This window comes from Dama dama, chromosome 31 (genome assembly GCF_033118175.1).
Source record: "Dama dama isolate Ldn47 chromosome 31, ASM3311817v1, whole genome shotgun sequence".
Lineage (NCBI taxonomy): Eukaryota > Metazoa > Chordata > Mammalia > Artiodactyla > Cervidae > Dama > Dama dama.
The window spans coordinates 47,198,597-47,217,440 of NC_083711.1; positions in this window are offsets into that span (position 1 = coordinate 47,198,597).

Genomic DNA, 18,844 nt, shown 5'->3' on the forward strand with positions numbered 1-18,844 from the left:
CCAGGAGATAGTGAAGGACTAGGAAGCCTAGCCTTCTGCAATCCATGGGGTTGCAAAGAGTCGGACATGACTTAGCAACTGAACAACAATAAGACTCTAAATGTGAAACTACCATTGGACTCACAGTCCATAAAGTGCACCAAACCTCATGCAATAAATCTAAACAGGGTACTATTTTCAAAAATTAGATGTTTAAATGAAATCCAGTGTTCTCTAATATGATAGACAAATGACATCAAGAATGTAATAGAAAATCATCCACCATACAAAGAACAAAGAAAACCTGCAACTTGAGGGAGGAAAGACAATCAATTGAAACAACAACAACAACAAAAAAAGATGAATCTAATGTTCAAAGTATCTGAAAATAATCATAAAGAAATTTCATAAAAATATTCTATAACAATCTATTACAAATTCTCTTAAAATCAATTTAAAAATAGTAAATATTAGTAAGGAAATAAAAGTGATAAAAAATAAACAAGATATAAATCATGGAGCTGAAAACTGCCAATAACAAAAATAGAAACTCACCAAATGGCCTCAGTATTTGAGTGGAGATGACAGAAGATAGAATCAATGAACCTGAGGATGAAACATTAGACTAGTTATTCACCTAATCTGAACAAAAGAAAGAAAATAGACCAGAAGAAACTAACATAGTCTCAGGGATCTGGGAGACAATAAGGAAAATCAACATTCATATCATTGGTATTCCAAAAGAAGACGAAAAAGACAGTGGGATTGAAAAAGAATTTGAGTAAATAATTCCTGAATTTTTTCCAAATTTGATGAAAGACATAGGCCTATAGTTCCAAGAAGCTAAGCAAATCCCCTGAAAGTATAAACTATGAAATCCACACCAAGACATATCATAAACTCTTGAAAACTAATGATAAAGAAAAAAACATTGGAAGCAACCAGACAGTAACTACACATTATCCATAGGGGAATCTCAGTTCAAATAACAGTGAGTTTCTCATTGAAATCATGAGGCCATTAGGGTGTGACACATTTTTTTTCAAGTGCTAAAAGGAAAAAAAGGATCAGTTGTGAATTCTATATTTTTATAAATCATTATTCAGGAATTAAGGGGAAACAAACATTCTCAAAGGAGAGAAAAGGAAAAGAATTTGTTACCAACAAACTTACTGTTAAAGATTAGCTGAAAGAAGTTCTACAAACAGAAAAGAAATGATCAGTAGAAAGGAAGAGAAAAAAAATGAGGAGAGAAAATATGAAGGAAAGTTGTTTTTTTCAGTCAGCATAATGCCTTTATTCATCATCTAAGTTGTTGTTTGCATCAATTGTCCATTCCTTTATTATTGCTGAGTAGTGACTTGTATGCAGGTCAGAAAGCAACAGTTAGAATCAGACATGGAACAACAGACTGGTTCCAAATAGGAAAAGGAGTATGTCAAGGCTGTATATTGTTACCCTGCTTATTTAACTTATATGCAGAGTACATCATGAGAAACGCTGGGTTGGAGGAAGCACAAGCTGGAATCAAGATTGCTGGGAGAAATATCAATAACCTCAGATATGCAGATTACACCACCCTTATGGCAGAAAGTGAAGAAGAACTAAAGAGCCTCTTGATGAAAGTGAAAGAGGAGATTGAAAAAGTTGACTTAAAGCTCAACATTCAGAAAACTAAGATCATGGCATCTGATTCCATCACTTTATGGGAAATAGATGGGGAAACAGTGGAAACAGTGAGAGACTTTATTTTTCTGGGCTCCAAAATCACTGCAGATGGTGATTGCAGCCATGAAATTAAAAGACGCTTACTCCTTGGAAGGAAAGTTATGACTAACCTCGACAGCATATTAAAAAGCAGAGACATTACTTTGCCAACAAAGGTCTGTCTAGTCAAGGCTATGGTTTTTCCAGTGGTCATGTATAGATGTGAGAGTTGGACTATAAAGAAAGCTGAGCACAGAAGAATTCATGCTTTTGAACTGTGGTGTTGGAGAAGACTCTTGAGAGTCCCTTGGACTGCAAGGAGATCCAACCAGTCCATCTTAAAGGAGATGAGTCCTGGATGTTCACTGGAAGGTCTGATGCTGAAGCTGAAACTCCAGTACTTTGGCCACCTGATGCGAAGAGCTGACTCATTTGAAAAGACCCTGATGCTGGGAAAGATTGAAGGCAGGAGGAGAAGGGGACGACAGAGGATGAGACGGTTGGATGGCATCACCGACTCGATGGACATGACTTTGAGTGAACTCTGGGAGTTGGTGATGAACAGGGAGGCCTGGCGTGCTGCAGTTCATGGGGTCGCAAAGAGTCGGACACAACTGAGCGACTGAACTGAACTGAGTGTTTTACGGTGTGTATATAAAATAGTTTGTTTAATCATTTGCCTGTGAAATGAACAGAGATTAGTGTTTACCAGTCAGGGTTGACGAGAGGAGTTAGTACAAGAGGGAGGAAGGTATGGTTGTAAAAAACCAAGAGGAAGAAAAAGAGGAGGAATTCTTGTGGTGTTGGAATTGTTCAGTATCTCAACTGAGATATTAGATACATGAACCAAATTGTGACTTAATTGTATAGAACTTAATACACAAAAATGCATATACATACACTAATGAGAAGGAGAAAACCTGAGAAAACTAAATAAAAATGATGTATTATATCAATGTCAATGTTGAAATATTATACTAGAGTTTTGCAAAATGCAAAATTGGGGAAAACTTGGCAAAGTATGCAGTGGATAGTCTTTCATAATTGTATATACATCTCTATCAATTAAAATCTCAATTAAATGAAAAGGTAAACAACTGTAGGAGCCAGCCTCCAAGGTGGCTCCAATTCAGGATGCTCTTGGTATTCACCCCTTGTGGAGGTCGTCCCATAAAAGACACTGTGGGGTCCACCTTACTTTTCTCTGGATAACACACTTTGTGGAGGCCACCCACAGAGCACCTGATTTTCCATCTCTATAATGGAAAATACAAGAGAGAGAGAACTAGGAATCAGGTGGAGAGGGAGGTGGGAGCGGGGATCGGGATGGGGAATACATGTAAATCCATGGCTGATTCATATCAATGTATGACAAAACCCACTGAAATGTTGTGAAGTGATTGGCCTCCAACTAATAAAAAAAAATAAAAAATTAAAAAAATTAAAAAAAAATTAAAAAAGAAAAGCAGTGCAATTATAGAGATTCTTATCCTTTCCCAAGATAGCCCTCATTATCAGATCTCAAGGATTTAAAATTTGCATGCCCTCTCTTTTCATGTATTCTGGCTGAAGCAATTACTTGAGAAAGCATCCTCACCAAAAATATTATGCGCTAACTCTCAAGGTAGAACAAGTGTTTACAGAATACAAGGGTGAGCAATGACTCTGGTGTTAGTCATAGTGAAATCTGAATAAATGGTTTTAATGTAATTGAAAATTATAATATAGGGTTGTTGTATAGTCACTAAGTTGTGTCCAACTCTTCTGCAGCCCACCAGGCTCCTCTGTCCATGGAATTTCCCAGGCAAGAATACTGGAGTGGGTTGCCATTTCCTTCTCCAGGAGATCTTCCCCACCCAGGAACCAAACCCAGCTCTCCTGCATTGGCAGACAGATTCTTTACCACTGAGCCACCTAGGAAGCTCATATATAATGTAGGGTAGTATGCAAAAATTTCTGCCATAAAACAGACACTCTGTGAGATGCAAAACAGTAGCAAGGCAGCAAAACACTACTTCAGCAAACTCAGGAGCTGGAAGATAGGTGAAGAATTTACTTTTAAAGCATAACGACTGTTAAATAAAGCTATTAGTGTTCAAATTCAAAAGGTTAAAAAAAAAAAATAAAAAGCATAACGAGCCCAAATATTTGATTTCAGTGAGGATAATGGGCAGAATTGGCCAAATAAATACAGTGGATGGAGATCATAACATTACTTAATTTTGATACACTCTGCAGAGATGACTATTGCAAATAAGCTATTAAAGTTAAAAAAAAAATCGCTAGTACATCACAACTCATACTTCCCAATTCAGAGGGAGAGAAAAGAAACATTTGACAAAGAAAGTGAGAAGGTATTTGCTTTAGATTTCACAGCAAGACAGAAATAAGTCTCTATAATAGGCCCATCTGGCTCTGAAACTCATGAATTTTTACTGTTTGGCCTCTATCTGTGATCCCAACAGGTCTATACTGAAGACATTCCAAGCTAACAAGCATCTATCTTACATTTTCATCATTTCCAAGACCAGAAAGCAAAGCAAAACAAACAACTTACCCTTGAAAGTTCAATTGGCACAGCAGTATATCAGTGTGCAACAACAAGAATAAAGGAAAAAGAAAGAAATGGTAATTACATTTCATGGCAATAGTCACTGACAAAAAGAAGAATGCATTCGCTATGAGAAAAGGACATCTGACTCATTCAGTGACCACCCAGGAGACCGAGAGGGACGAGACGCCAGGAAATTGTGATGTTCAGGAATTCTCCAGACCTTGGGCCCTTTGATATTTGCTGATATTTGAAACATAGTTTTCACACTATCCTTAGCTATGTTGCTAACAAATAATATGGCAGTTCTAAAGAATTGATCCATTTCTCAAAACACAAAATTCAAAGCATATTTCTAGCAGTGGCTGTTAAGGAACTCGGCCACAAAGGAACCTGGAAATCTGGAAGCAGATTGGGCGAGTAAATCAGATTTGAAACAAAAAATGTTAAAGGAAAATCATCTTCTTAAATTAAAACTTCCTTTTTGGGAAAATTGTATCCCTCTTTCAGAGGAATAGTACCTCTTTTAGGCTATTTCTACATGATCTGTGAGAGAAATATCCTTTTCTCCCGGTGCAGTATTGGTCCTTCCTCCTAATCATGCCAAGTGCTGTGAATGAGGTTTCATGAAACAAAATCTGAACCAGGAACATTTGAATCAAGAAGCACAATTGCTTGATGTAACAACTGAAAGTATAGGTACATGAGACCTAGTGTGTATGGCTTTCAACTAGAAGTTTCTGAGAGAAAAGTCTCATGCTGAAATTTGGACCTTTCCATTTCAAAGCCGTCAGAACATTTTTTTTTAATGATAAGTTTTGAGCACAAATACCAAAAAATTGAAAAAGCTAGAGGCAATGGATAACAGGAAAAGATGAAAGACCCAATTCAAATGATTGGGCCAAGTAATGACTAAGGAGAAATTATAACCATTTGCAAATATTTGAAAGAATTATGGAACACGGGGAGAGGAATTTCTTTGAGTTATCCAGAGGGGTATAACTAACAGACACAGGATTAAATTGAGCAAAGAAAAATGTAGGCAGAGCATAAGGGAGAAAATGACCACGTAATAGGATCTGTCAGTCTGGGGAAGAGTCATCCCCAGGAAGTGGTGGAAACCCCATCACTTGAATCATTGTCAGCTAAGTGGAAACATTGCTCTCTTAAAGAGGACTACCCAACCCTGGAAGAAGAGGGACTTGATGAGCAATGTGTCTTTTTTCCATCTTTAGTTTCTATAGTTTTGGAAAAGAAAGAGACGAGGAAAACTGAAAGAGAAACCCGGTAGAATATCTTGGAGAAAAATACTTTAATCTGGAAATCACAGAACAGCCATGATGAGCAAAAGAACAAATGAGAGAGAAAACCCACTAAAACACGCCAGTTTCAGTAAATAGGAAAAATTTAAAGCAAGGCTGAAGAGGGAATGACTTCAAAGAAAGGCTAGGTATTTATTTAATGACTTTTGTTTTCTACGCACAATAAAATACCAGATTCATCTCAACATTCCTCTTAAGCAATTGAAGGACTGTCATGATTATCCCTGAGTTAGACTCACAGTTGTGTTAGATCTCTATGACCTCAGCAAACGTAGATACTTCAGAGTAATCCAGGTGATCCAATTAATCATCTATGGTGGCTGAGCCCCCGAAATACTAGGTAGGCAAAGAGTTCAGTCAGTCAGTTCAGTCGCTCAGTCGTGTCTGACTCTTTGCGACCCCGTGAATCGCAGCATGCCAGGCCTCCCTGTCCATCACCAACTCCCGGAGTTTACTCAAACTCATGTCCATTAAGTCTGTGATGCCATCCAGCCATCTCATCCTCTGTCATCCCCTTCTCCTCCTGCCCCCAATCCCTCCCAGCATCAGGGTCTTTTCCAATGAGTCAACTCTTCACATGAGGTGGCCAAAGTATTGGAGTTTCAGCTTCAGCATCAGACCTTCCAATGAACACCCAGGACTTATCTCCTTCAGGATGGACTGGTTGGATTTCCTTGCAGTCTAAGGGACTCTGAAGAGTCTTCTCCAACACCACAGTTCAAAAGCATCAATTTCTTGGCGCTCAGCTTTCTTCAAGGAGTTAGGCTGATTATAATTAAATAATAATTAAATCAATAAATACCACATAAATTCTATAAACATATTGAGCATTGACTATAGGTAAGGTTCAATGTCAGATAATGTCAGGAATACAAAGAAGCATAAACATGGTCACTTTTCCCTTTGAGTTTTGAGCCCACTGGAAAGGCAGACAGATTGGGAAACTTCATATGTCTTTCAGTCACTAAGCACCAAGGTTCTTGCTTGGACAGGTTTCTTCTTCTTACTCCTGCTCAAAATCTCAGGGACTCAGTTGGCTTTTCCCTTCTCCTAGTAGCTTTTTCTACCCACTCTATCCCCTCTCCACAAACCCAGCTTCCCCATTTCTCACTGCCATGAAGAAAAGGAGTTGATCTCTTTTCAGTTTTCAGAGTTGATCAGCACTAGGGTATAAACAAGAGCCCATAACAACAACCAATATTTCTTGTGCACTTATTCTATGCCAGGAATAGTGCTGAGTTTTTAAAATACACTATTTATTTTAACCCTTGTCAAAATCCTATGAGTTGAGTAATTGACCATATCACACAGATTATTAAGTTAAGCAATAGGGCTATGATATGAGCACATATTGCAAAGGACTGAACTGTGTGCCTCCAAATCCAGGTGTTGAAACCTTAATCCCCACTGTGACTCTACCTGGAGACAGGGCCTGTAGGGAGAGGCCACTGCTACGTAGTCGCTCAGTTGTGTCAGACTCTTCGTAACCCATCGGACTGTAGCCCACCAGGCTCCTCTGTCCATGGGATTTTTCAGGCAAGAATCCTTGGACTGGGTTGCCATTTCCTTCTCCAGGGATTCTTCCTGACCCAGGGATCCAAACCAGGTCTCCTGCATTGCAAGCATTTTCTTTACCCACTAAGCCACCACGGAGTTAAGGTTGAAGGAGTTCATAAGTTTGGGGCCTAATCTGAGTATTTGTGTCCTTATGAAAAAATACACTAGAGATGTCTTTCTCTCTCTCTACAGGCAGAGAGGAAAAGCCATGTGAGGACACAAATGAGGAGGAGACCATCTACAAGCCAGGAAGACGGGCCTTACCAGAAACCAACTCTGATGGTATCTTGACTTTGCACTTTCAGCCTCCAAAATTGAAAAAGTAAATTTCTGTGTTTAAGCCACCCAGCCTTCAGTATTGTTAGGACATCCTAAGCTGATTAACAGACACTTTCTTACTCCACAGTCTGCTCTTTAAAATACTCTTCTATTCCATTTATTCACTAAGTCTGCAGACATTTCATTCTTTTTTTTTTTTTTTAAGAGGATGTGGTTGGTCTTGGTGCATCAGACATTTCAGACATTTCATTCTTTAGGAGAGTGAAAATCAAAGCATAAGAATATTAATTTAAGGATTAGTTCCCACTGAAATATAATTTTATGTTTAATAATCACATTAATCCTTATCCTAGTCTAAGAAACTGTCTTACCAGTTTATGGATGATTATCCAGTTTTGTGAGTATAAGAAAAAGGTGCTGAAGAATCACAAGTAATACAATGACAAATAATGGCTTGAAAGATTTAGTCCAGTTTAATTAGATGAAAATAAAGACAAGAATGATGCCAGAATAAATACTCTAAAAGAAAATGGTTTTGAATAACAAACTGTAAAAGAGCTATGTGGAAAATTAATGAAGCTTCCATTTTTCTTTGCAAAAATGACACTTCATATCTGTAAATATCAAATGTAGATAATATTACATCAAATGGTTTTGTGTGATTTCCCCACAGAAATAAAGGAGAACTTGATTTACATCTTTTTTTCTTTTAAATTGTTTTATTTTATTTTATTTTTTCCATTTATTTTTATTAGTTGGAGGCTAATTACTTTACAATATTGTAGTGGTTTTTGCCATACATTGACATGAATCAGCCATGGATTTACATGTGTTCCCCATCCCAATCCCCCCTCCCACCTCCCTCTCCACCTGATCCCTCTTCATTTTATTTCTTCTTAATATTAGAATAGGTTGAAGTGTATGTAATTAATAACTAATTATATTACTTGGTTTAATAAATATATTTTCATAATTTTTAGTTTTATTTTTCAATATAAACTTCAACAAATCTTTCATTCATTGTTAAATGTGGAATTTTGGTCCCTATTAGAAGCAAATTCACTTTAAGTAGCCTGTTAACAGAACTAGGTTATAAAGTGTATAAAACTCAACTAACAAAAGTTATTTCATTTATAGTTCTCCATTTAGGCTCAGTGGTAAAATGTCCACCAGCAATGCAGGAGACTTGCAGGAGATGCAGGTTTGATTCCTGGGTCAGGAAGATCCCCTGGAGAAGGAAATGGCAACCCACTCCAGTATTCTTGCCTGGAGAATCCCAAGGACAGAGGAGCCTGGCAGGCTACAGTCCATGGGGTCGCAAAGAGTTAGACACAAGTGAGCACGTACACACACACACACACAAATTTACTTCTTAGATAATAAATGAAAGTTTCTTTAGTATGTTCTTTAGTATGTTGTTTCTACTTTAAATTCTAAGCAGCAGAGTTAACAGTCAATCTCCATCTCTCCTCTTCTGGTTTCAGTTACTACCATAGTGATAATAGCCAACAAAAAGATAATGTTTTGCATTGAAGTCCTAAATTCCATTAACAACTCTACAACTTTTATGTTGGTTGACTCCTTTGATGAAGACATGCTCTATGTTCTCCAAAGGGACAGTTATTCAGGATTAAGATGAGTCTAACAGGTAGAGCGTAAACCACCTTAAGAACAAAATAGGATGTTTTGGGGAAGTAGTCAGTCATCATTATTAGAAAGCATTCACTATGTGTACAGTTATGGAACAAATATATATTCATGATGACAAATAGGGGACTTAAAATTAATGTCCTAGGAAAGTTCTGCTTTGGCAACTGTTCTAATTCAATTTAGTATCATGAGTTCTTGAAACATCACCCAAGATTCCTCAAGCCTACCTTTGCTGACAAGGTATCGTCTTTCAACCAGCAGTCTGAAGCAAGATGTCTAACAGCCTGAAATATCCTTTCCATTTTTGAAAGCTTCAAACATCTCCACACTACAGGATTTATGACTATGCCTGATATATTCAGTCATTTCCCCTGTATTTTTTTCCTGGCACTATGTTGAAAGGGTGATTTAAACATTAAGATTTATGTGTCATTTAGAGTAAAGGCAGTCAGTTTGTCGTCAGAGAGATGTGAGGTGGCTGCCATCTGACTGAAGCTGTGAGTTTCCTTTTTAGTGACAAGGCAAAAAGAAAAAAAGTGAAGAGGACCAGAGAACAGTATTATTGAATCAACTCTGAACAACAGATATGGGGAGTCACTCAGAAATAGAAACGCATTGGTTTTGGTGTCAGACAGACCTCAGTTCTGATCCTGAGTCTCTTTACCACTGCATAAACTTTGACTGAGTCCGTAACTACTCTGAGCTTCAGCTTCCTCATCAGTAAAATGGAAAAAATAACAGTGGTGTTGTAAGATTTAGTGTGGTAATACACATATAGCAGGAAGTGAGCACAGAAGCTGACATATGGCAGACAAGTCCATAAAATTGTACATTTCATTATAAAAATATTTTCTAAGAAATAAGTAAAAGTCACTTTTTAAAACTTCTAACCACTAAACAACTCTTTCTCAAAATGTGGCATAAGGAAAATTTACATCAACATCATGGTGTGAGGTGCTTATTAATAATGTGCATTCTGCTTCCCACACAGATCTTCTTAATTTTCTTAATTCATTTATCTATTGAATGAATTAACAAGTATTTCTTGTTAATGCCATAATATATGCCTGTCAGTGTCTGCCATTGGGAAAACAATGATAAGTCAGATAATTTCCCTGCCATTATAGAACTTACATTCTAGTGGGGAAGACATAAATAAATAAATAAGCAACAAGTGTTATAAATTAAATAGACTGATAATATAGGGCATAATCTGGGAAGGTCACTTTAGATAGGGTGGTCTGGAAAAACCTGTTCAGAGGAGGTGGCATCTGAACTGAGACTTGAAGGAGGAAATTGAGACCACCATGGCAAAAGCTAGGGGAAAAGCATTCTAGGCAGAAAGAATAAAAAAATCCAATGGCCTACAAGTCTGAAGTCTTGGTATGTTGATAAAGGAGACAGATGTAATTGGAATGTAGTGAGAGAGAAGAATGGTAGGAAATGATATACGGGATGTTAGAGAAGAAATAAATTATTCCCTATTATGCCATTCCCATCCATTTTCTTCCTACTGCAAATTCTTCCCATCTGGGAACATCTTTTCCAGAATTAAAGCTGGTGTCTTTTTCTATACAAGAAACTATACAAGACTTGGGGCTTCCCTGTTAGCTCAGTGGTAAAGAATTTGCCTGCAATGCAGCAGACATGAGTTTGATACCTGGGTTGGGAAGATCCCTTGGAGAAGAAAATAGCAACCCATTCCAGTACTCTTGCCTGGGAAATCCCATAGACAGAGGGACCTGACAGATGACAATCCATGGGGTTGCAGAAGTGACCCCCTGTCCTTTTGTTAAGTCACTAAGACTTAACAACATTGAAGGGTTGGTTAATGGGTAAACAACAGGCCCCATCATGTTGCTATCTCAAGATGGAAACTGATGCTCAGCATCTCTCTCCACCAATCATTCTAGATTCCCTTCAGCCTCAGTGAGTACTTCTGCTAGTCGAGGTAGCTTATTTGGTAGATGACCCAGACCCTTATTCATGAGGAATCCAAGTCTCTAGTCACCAAGACATTCTCAGGCCATGACTAATGGACTTTACTATTACCATCAAAACTAAGCAGAGTTGCAGGGCTTTGCCAAAAGATGTCACATTATTTCATCTGGTTGTCATATATATTCTCCCCTGTTCCCACTGTATAACAGCCGCTCTACTTTCCCCTAGTATTCAGGGTCAATTATGCTTTTCTGTTGATCTCCTTGTATGCGGAACCCATAGTAACTGGAAGATAGCAGTACTTTAAAATTACATGGAATTTTTACTATATTTCCAATGGAAGCATTAAGCTTTTGGATTGGAGAGTATACATTTCCCCCATGTGGGTCACTGGAAGTGATGATATGTGTGGCTATTCTGATTTCCATAACTTGGTTCATGAACCAATTTATTCAACCTATTGTGGACCTAATACTATCTAGAGCAGGATCAGCACACTTTTTTGCAAAAATCTAAGCAGTAAATATTTTAGGCATTGCAGACCATACATTTTTTGTCATAACTACTCAACTCTGCCTCTATAGTGTGAAAGCAACCATTGGCAAATGTAAATGAAAAAGAATGATTGTGATCTAATAAAACTTTATTAACAACAAAGATGGGCTTTCCTGGTAGCTCAGATGGTAAGGAGTCCACCTGCAATGCAGGAGACCCGGGTTCAATCCCTGGGTCAGGAAGATCCCCTGGAGAAGGGAATGGCAACCCACTCCAGTATTGCCTAGAGAATTCCATGGACAGAGGAGCCTGGCAGGCTATAGTCTATGAGGTTGCAAAGAGTCAGATACGACTGAGCCCCTAAGTACAACAACAAAGATGACAGATCAGATATGGCATTTGGCCCCTTACTTAGAGTATATGGTGCATCTTGGAGGGTGACATGCCATTGCATCACCCTATCAGGCTGGCAGCTTCTGGGCAGTGGGCTGCCATGTAACAAGAGCCACTACCATACCCGCTTTGTTGTAGGTGGGATTTGGGGTTTGATTTGATGTTCTATGGGACATGTAATTATCTGATCATAAGATTAAATGTTCTATAGCCCTCAAATAGTGATGCTGACCAAGCCTATGTCAGTAGGAATGACAAAATGAATGTTTTTTCCAAGGTAAAAGGGACCCAATATAATCAATTTACTATGAATTGCCTTGGTGACCTTTTCAAGTGATGGGGAATCAGTATTAGTTTCTCTTGCTGGCAGGTTAGATATTTAGAAAGGGCAGTAGCTAAATAACTTTTGATAAGGGGGAACAGATCATTTGGACCCTTACACAGCCATCTTGCCAAACTGGCTACTCTATTCATGAACCCATTTTCCCAGCACTGAATTAGAGGATGACAGATGCTATCTGATATCAGCTGGCCCATAAATCCATCATGGTATTTTTCCTCATTATACAAAACCTCTAGTTACATAAGGTCTGATGGACCGTATGGTCCATATATTAGAGCTGTTTATATTATGGCCTGAACTTGCTACAGACCTCTTATCTTCTTTGAGCTTCACTAAAAACAGGAAGCATATATGTCATTTGGTAAATGGATCCAAGAAATATTCCCAAGTGTAAAATGTTCTGCCACTCAGTGCCTAAAGAGATCTACAAGGCATTAGGCTAGCTTCCTAGTGGCGAGACGTATGAGCTGTAAAAATTTTCTTAGTGTGGAGATGATACATAGACATGCTTCTGGTGACTGTTAAATTCACTGTTGTATTAGTCTATGAATCTTCGGGGTGTATATCCCCTACCCTCTGGAGCATATATGTCTTATCAAGGAGCTCATAAATCTTACCAAGGCCTCCAACATGTTCATCATCTCTTGCTCATTTGTGCCAATTAACATGAGTCATCACTATAGGAGACCAAAATGATGTAATGCAGAGAATCCAAATGGTTGGGATCTCCAGGAACGACACTGTGAGAAAGAACTAGAGAGTTAACACAGCAGACTCAAGGCTGTACTGTTCCGTATTCCTTATTCCATGTTGGTAGAGGTAGAAAATAGCACATTCGCCAGATTAACAGCAAGTGCTGACAGTAAATAATAATTAATTAAATATGAACTCTGAAAGTCAAAGGGCCTTCTTGTTAGCACAAAAAGAGACTCTCAATTTCTGCATTTTTGAAGGGAAGAAAAATGCCTTATAAAAGTAGTAGTAGCTGTTGTTCACTCAGTCATGTCAAACTCTTTGTGACCCCATGGACTGCAGCACGCCAGGCTTCCCTGTCTTTCACTATCTCCCAGAGTTTGTGCAAATTCATGTCCATTGAGTCGATGATACCCCCCAACCATCTCATCCTCTCTCACCCTCTTTTCCTCCTGCCATCAATCTCTCCCAGCTTCAGGGTCTTCTCTAAAATATTGCACCTTCAGCCCCAGCATCAGTCCTTACAGCCTCATAAGAGTAGTAGAGTCCCAGAGAAAGTTGAGCTCTTAACTCAAATCTGATGGCAAGATCAGTGGCAAATCTGATACAAGATTGGAACCCTACTGGGAAAGCAAGGAATCTTGAATCTAGGGATGGGGCCAGCTGGGTCAGTTTATCAAAGACCTAGAATTCCTATATCCTCCTGATCTTGCTGAGCTCACAGAAGTGGCCCACATATCCCTGTTAAAGTCTGGTGCTTCTTTTTCTGCTTTGCAAAACATTCCTCTCAGGATCTGTCTTCACTTCCTCTCCTGACCACCAGACCAATATCTTGGGTCAATTTACAGTGTTACTCAACCAGGGAAATCTAGGTTTGCTCAAAAAGAAAAAGAAGAATATATCAAAGGATCAATAAGACCTCATTAACATATATTACCAGGGGTCAAGAGGTTCTAGACCAGGGGGGCAGAACTCAAAGCTGGATAAGTGAGAGTTTTATTTGCCATTCTTCTGGGATATTGGCTTTAACTCCCTGGCAAGACTTCAGGGAAACAGTGTTAAGATACTGCTAGGATGATCCTGGGAAGTTTGGGAAAAAGACAAGCCTGTTCTAAATGAAGTGATAATTCTAGAACCACTGTGACAAACAGCTGAGACAGTGATCAATATGGCAGAGAGAAGTGAACAGGCTAGAGGAGATATGCTCTGTATGTTTGGAAAACCCACCCAGTGACAATATTTTGTGGGAGGCGAAGTTGGGACTGGTTGAACGGCAATGCATTCCTCTACTAGAGGACTTAGCCGGTCCTTCTGGAAATTCTGGAACTGGGAATGGTCCTTAAAGGTAGTCCCAAGTGGAAGCAATGAGGCTAGGCCATTGTATTCTCCTCAATATCCAGTTATTGAATGCAGACTACCTAGGGAAGGGAGTATAACCTTGAGTGAGATGGATTCTTTAGTCAAGGCCAATCCCCAACAAAAGACTCAGCTAAGAGTTATTAGCAACCAATACTATTGCAATTGAAGGCAATGAATGCTATGCTTCTATACCAGTGATATTTGGATTGTGGTACAGCATTCTTTACACCATCACTATTGAATTTTCTTTTGAGTGAATAAAAACATCTATCCATCTTTGAAAATTACTCAAGTGACAAAGAAAGTTGGAGCCAAAAGAGTTCTTGGATGTGTGATCAAGCAGACACTTTGAGAAAATGGGAGAAGAAAGAAATGGGAGAAAGAGTGTCCAAGAGTTTTACATTACTGCAGCTGCCTTCAGTGTAATTCACAATTGTTTCTAAAGATCCAAGATAATTACCCACTTATTTCTTCCCAAGAACATCTCTTCCAATTTTACAAGTGAGGAAGAAATGTCATAATATTTAGAATAATAGCATGAGTTGGTATGCTTCCAGTAAAGCCAACCCTATAACTGAACTTCTTTTAAAACTGATCCTTTGGTGGATGAATAACCAGCAGAGCTAAAGCCCTCTCACCAGCTTCTGAGTTTGATCCATGAGCCTTCACAATACAACTTTTTAGGCCAGGGGTTTCTGTTAACCCTTTGTAACCAAGACATCAGCCAGTCAACTAAAATGTTTTGCTACACTCCTGTGTGCCTCCAGGCAACAAAAACGATAAGATATTTAGTTCATTTCAGTTCAGCCACTCAGTCATGTCCAACTCTTTGTGACCCCATGGACTGCAGCACGCCAGGCCTCCCTGTCCATCATCACCTCCCAGAACTTACTCAAACTCATGTCGGTAGAGTCGGTGATGCCATCCAACCATCTCATCCTCTGTTGTTCCCTTCTCCTCCTGCCTTCAATCTTTCCCAGCATCAGGGTCTTCTCCTATAGTCAGTTCTTTGCATCAGGTGGCCAAAGTACTGGAGTTTCAGCTTCAGCATCAGTCCTTCCAATGAATATTCAGGACTGATTTCCTTTAGGATGGACTGGTTGGATCTCCTTGCAGTCCAAGGGACTCTCAAGAGTCTTCTCCAACACCACAGTTCAAAAGCATCAATTCTTCAGTGTTCAGCCTTCTTTATAGTCCAACTCTCCCATCCATACATGACAGCTGGAAAAACCATAGCTCTGACTAGATGGACCTTTGTTGGTAAAGCAACGTCTCTGCTTTTTAATATGCTGTCTAGGTTGGTCATAGCTTTTCTTCCAAGGAACAAGCATCTTTTAATTTCATGGCTGCAGTCACCATCTGCAGTGACTTTTAGATTCTCCAGGGGATCTTCTCAACCCAGGGATCAAACCCAGGTCTCCCACATTGCAGGCAGATTCTTTACCAGCTGTGCCACAAGGGAAGCCCAAGAATACTGGAGTGGGTAGCCTATCCCTTCTCCAGCAGATCTTCCTGACCTGGGAATCGAACCAGGGTCTCCTGCATTGCAGGCAGATCCTTTACCAACTGAGCTATCAGGGAAGCCCTTTATATTGGACTGCTGCAATATCAGTGACTTCTAAAAGTAAAGTATGGGATTTCATTCATCAACATTTAATGTGCTGGATGTGACTTACCTGATCTATCACTATGTACTTTTTAGTTAATAAGAATTTATTGATGCACCAACTACCTAGAACTAAAGAATGAACAAAGTTCAGAAACGAATTCCTTATTCTAATTTCAACATCTGAATTCATTTCGGCTTAGATCCCAACCCGTGAAGTCTTCAGAGATAACCAGTGAGTTCCTAATACCTAGAAGCGCCACATTCTGCCCTTCCTCATTTGATACTGGTAGTATAGTTCTACCTATGAAGGAGAAGAAAGCAATCATGCACTGCTGTTAACCAGTAAACCATTAGCACTGGTCAAGGACTGAGCAGAGAACTAAACTTCATAGCTGTCTGCAGCATTTAAATACTTCTCAGAAAGCTAAATTTGAAGATTTAATCCAAACACTATCTAAATAAACCAATAAATATAAAACACACATAAAGAAATATGTGTAAGTATGTGAGTTCATGTTGTTTATAAATAATGAACAGCTCAGGGAGACTGGTTTTATATACAGTGCATTCTTCCCTTGGTGCTTGCTGTGTGTTTAGGAAAATGAAAATGTATTACAGCTGGAAAGTCAGTGAACTGCTTCATGCCAACACTCCAGACTTTTCTTCTGGATCCCATATTCAAGGAAGCACTTGAGACTATGCAGAAGCTTCTACCTTTCCTGGACAAAGCAATCCAGGGTACGACTACTTGGCTTCCTTCTGTGTGGAGGAGGCACTGAAAAATTTCCAGACTCTAGAATCATGTTCCTCATCATTTATGCAAGCCATACCACCACTTGTTAAGATCTTATGAGGGTAATACTATAATTCCCACTTCAGAGATGAAGAATCTGGGACACAAATATGTTAAATGTCTTGTCCCAAGTCACAAAGCTAATAACAGAGACATCATTCAATCCTTCGCGGTTTTCATGGAGAACTTGTGTCTTTATGACTTGGCAATGCTAACTTCTGCTCACATTATTTACTAACAATATTAATAAAACCTGGAGTATATGAGAAGAATCAGGAGTGAAAAATATACTAATCATAGAAATGAAGCTTATTACCCCCATTTGTCACAGATGACCAATCTGGCATCTGTATTTGATTTGAAAATCTTCACATGAATCATGAGCCTCAGAGGACCACAAATGTTTTAGACACTTAAAAGGAACTTAATGGATAATTTTGCTGGTGATGTTCTAGAAAATACTGTTTCCAAGACCATTCCTTTCAAAACTCTGAATTATCCAGGTGGCATATTTGCTTTGCCACCTAATTAATCTAAATGCACTGCGCATGCAGTTCTATCAGATGTGATTCTTGGTCTTCTTTTACTCATTTTTTCTTGGCTTTATTCTTCTAAATGGAAGTGTGAACTAAATGATATTATCATATCTCATCTTTTTTTTTCTGGTCTTAAATACAATATGAACTTAATGTATGAAATCTAATGAATAGCGAAAGTTGTACAATTGAAAGTTTATAACACCTGACAGAGACACACGCAATATTTTCATAGACTTTTCTCTTCCTCTCTTTCCTCCTACTGCTTCATTTATCTTGTCTGTGCCTACACTACTACGGGGGATTAGGTAAGGATGACTTTCCATTCTGCTTTATATCATCACCTATTTCCCTATTTCTTCAAAAGCCAAGGAGTAATTTCAGTAACTGATTGAATAATACCATATTCGACGGATGCAGGTTAAAGAGCATTTTGACATTTTTTTAACTTGAAAAATAAAGCATTAACAGACTTTTCTATTAATTTCCTTTGTTAAATTACCACCACCAATTTCCCAGATATCTGCACTGGGCTCTTCAATGACTCTCTGGTCTTTCGCCACAGGATCTTTGTTACAGTGGTTTCCTCTTCCAAGAGTTCACATTCTTCATCTATTTAACTCTTAATCATTCCTTAAGTTTCAAGCCAATCATCACCCTTTAAGGGAAACCTCCCCTAACTGTGCAGAATTCAGATTCCTGTTATATACTATCATGGAGTATATCACTGCACTCTTTATAAAATTAAATATCACCTTTTATAAAAATCTTAAGTTATTTGGTAGACATGAAATACTATACCACTGTCATTTTAATTACGTTCATTTAAAGAAACATATTTTTCAAATTCATATTGGTCATTTGTAGTTTTCCTACGAAAATGTATGACAAAACCCACTGAAATGTTGTGAAGTAATTAGCCTCCAACTAATAAAAAAAATTAAAAAAAAAAAAAAGAACAATCATACACCATCACCAAATTGGATTTATTCCAGGGATGCAAGGATGGTTTGACATTTGTAAATCAATCAATGCGATACACCACAGTGACTAAGAGAAGGATAAAAGTTACATAATAATTTCAATAGATACAGAAAAGGCATTTGACAAAATTCAGCATCCATTCATGATAAACCCTCATTAAGGTGGGTATAGAGGAAACATACCTCAAGATAAGAAAAGATATTTATAACACACCAAAAACTAACATCATACTCACTAGTGAAGAGCTGAAAACCTTTCCTCTAAATTCAGGTACAAGACAAGGTTGCCAACTCTTACCACTTCTCTTTAGCATAGTTTGGGATGTCCTAGCCACAGCAATGTGACAAGAAAAAAATAGTTATCCAAATTTGAAGGGAAGAAGCAAAACTGTCACTATTTGGAGATGACATGATACTAACTGTAGAAAAACTTAAGTCTCCACCTCAAAACTGTTAGAATTAATAAATGAATTCAACAAAGTTGCAGGATACAAGATTAATATACAGAAATCTATTGCTTTTCTATAATCTAATATTAAAATATCAGAAAGAGAAAGTAAAAAGTAATAATTGCAGCTAAAAGAATACCTAGGAGTAAACTTAATTAAGGAGGTAAAATATCTATACTATGAAAACTACCAAACATTGGTGAAG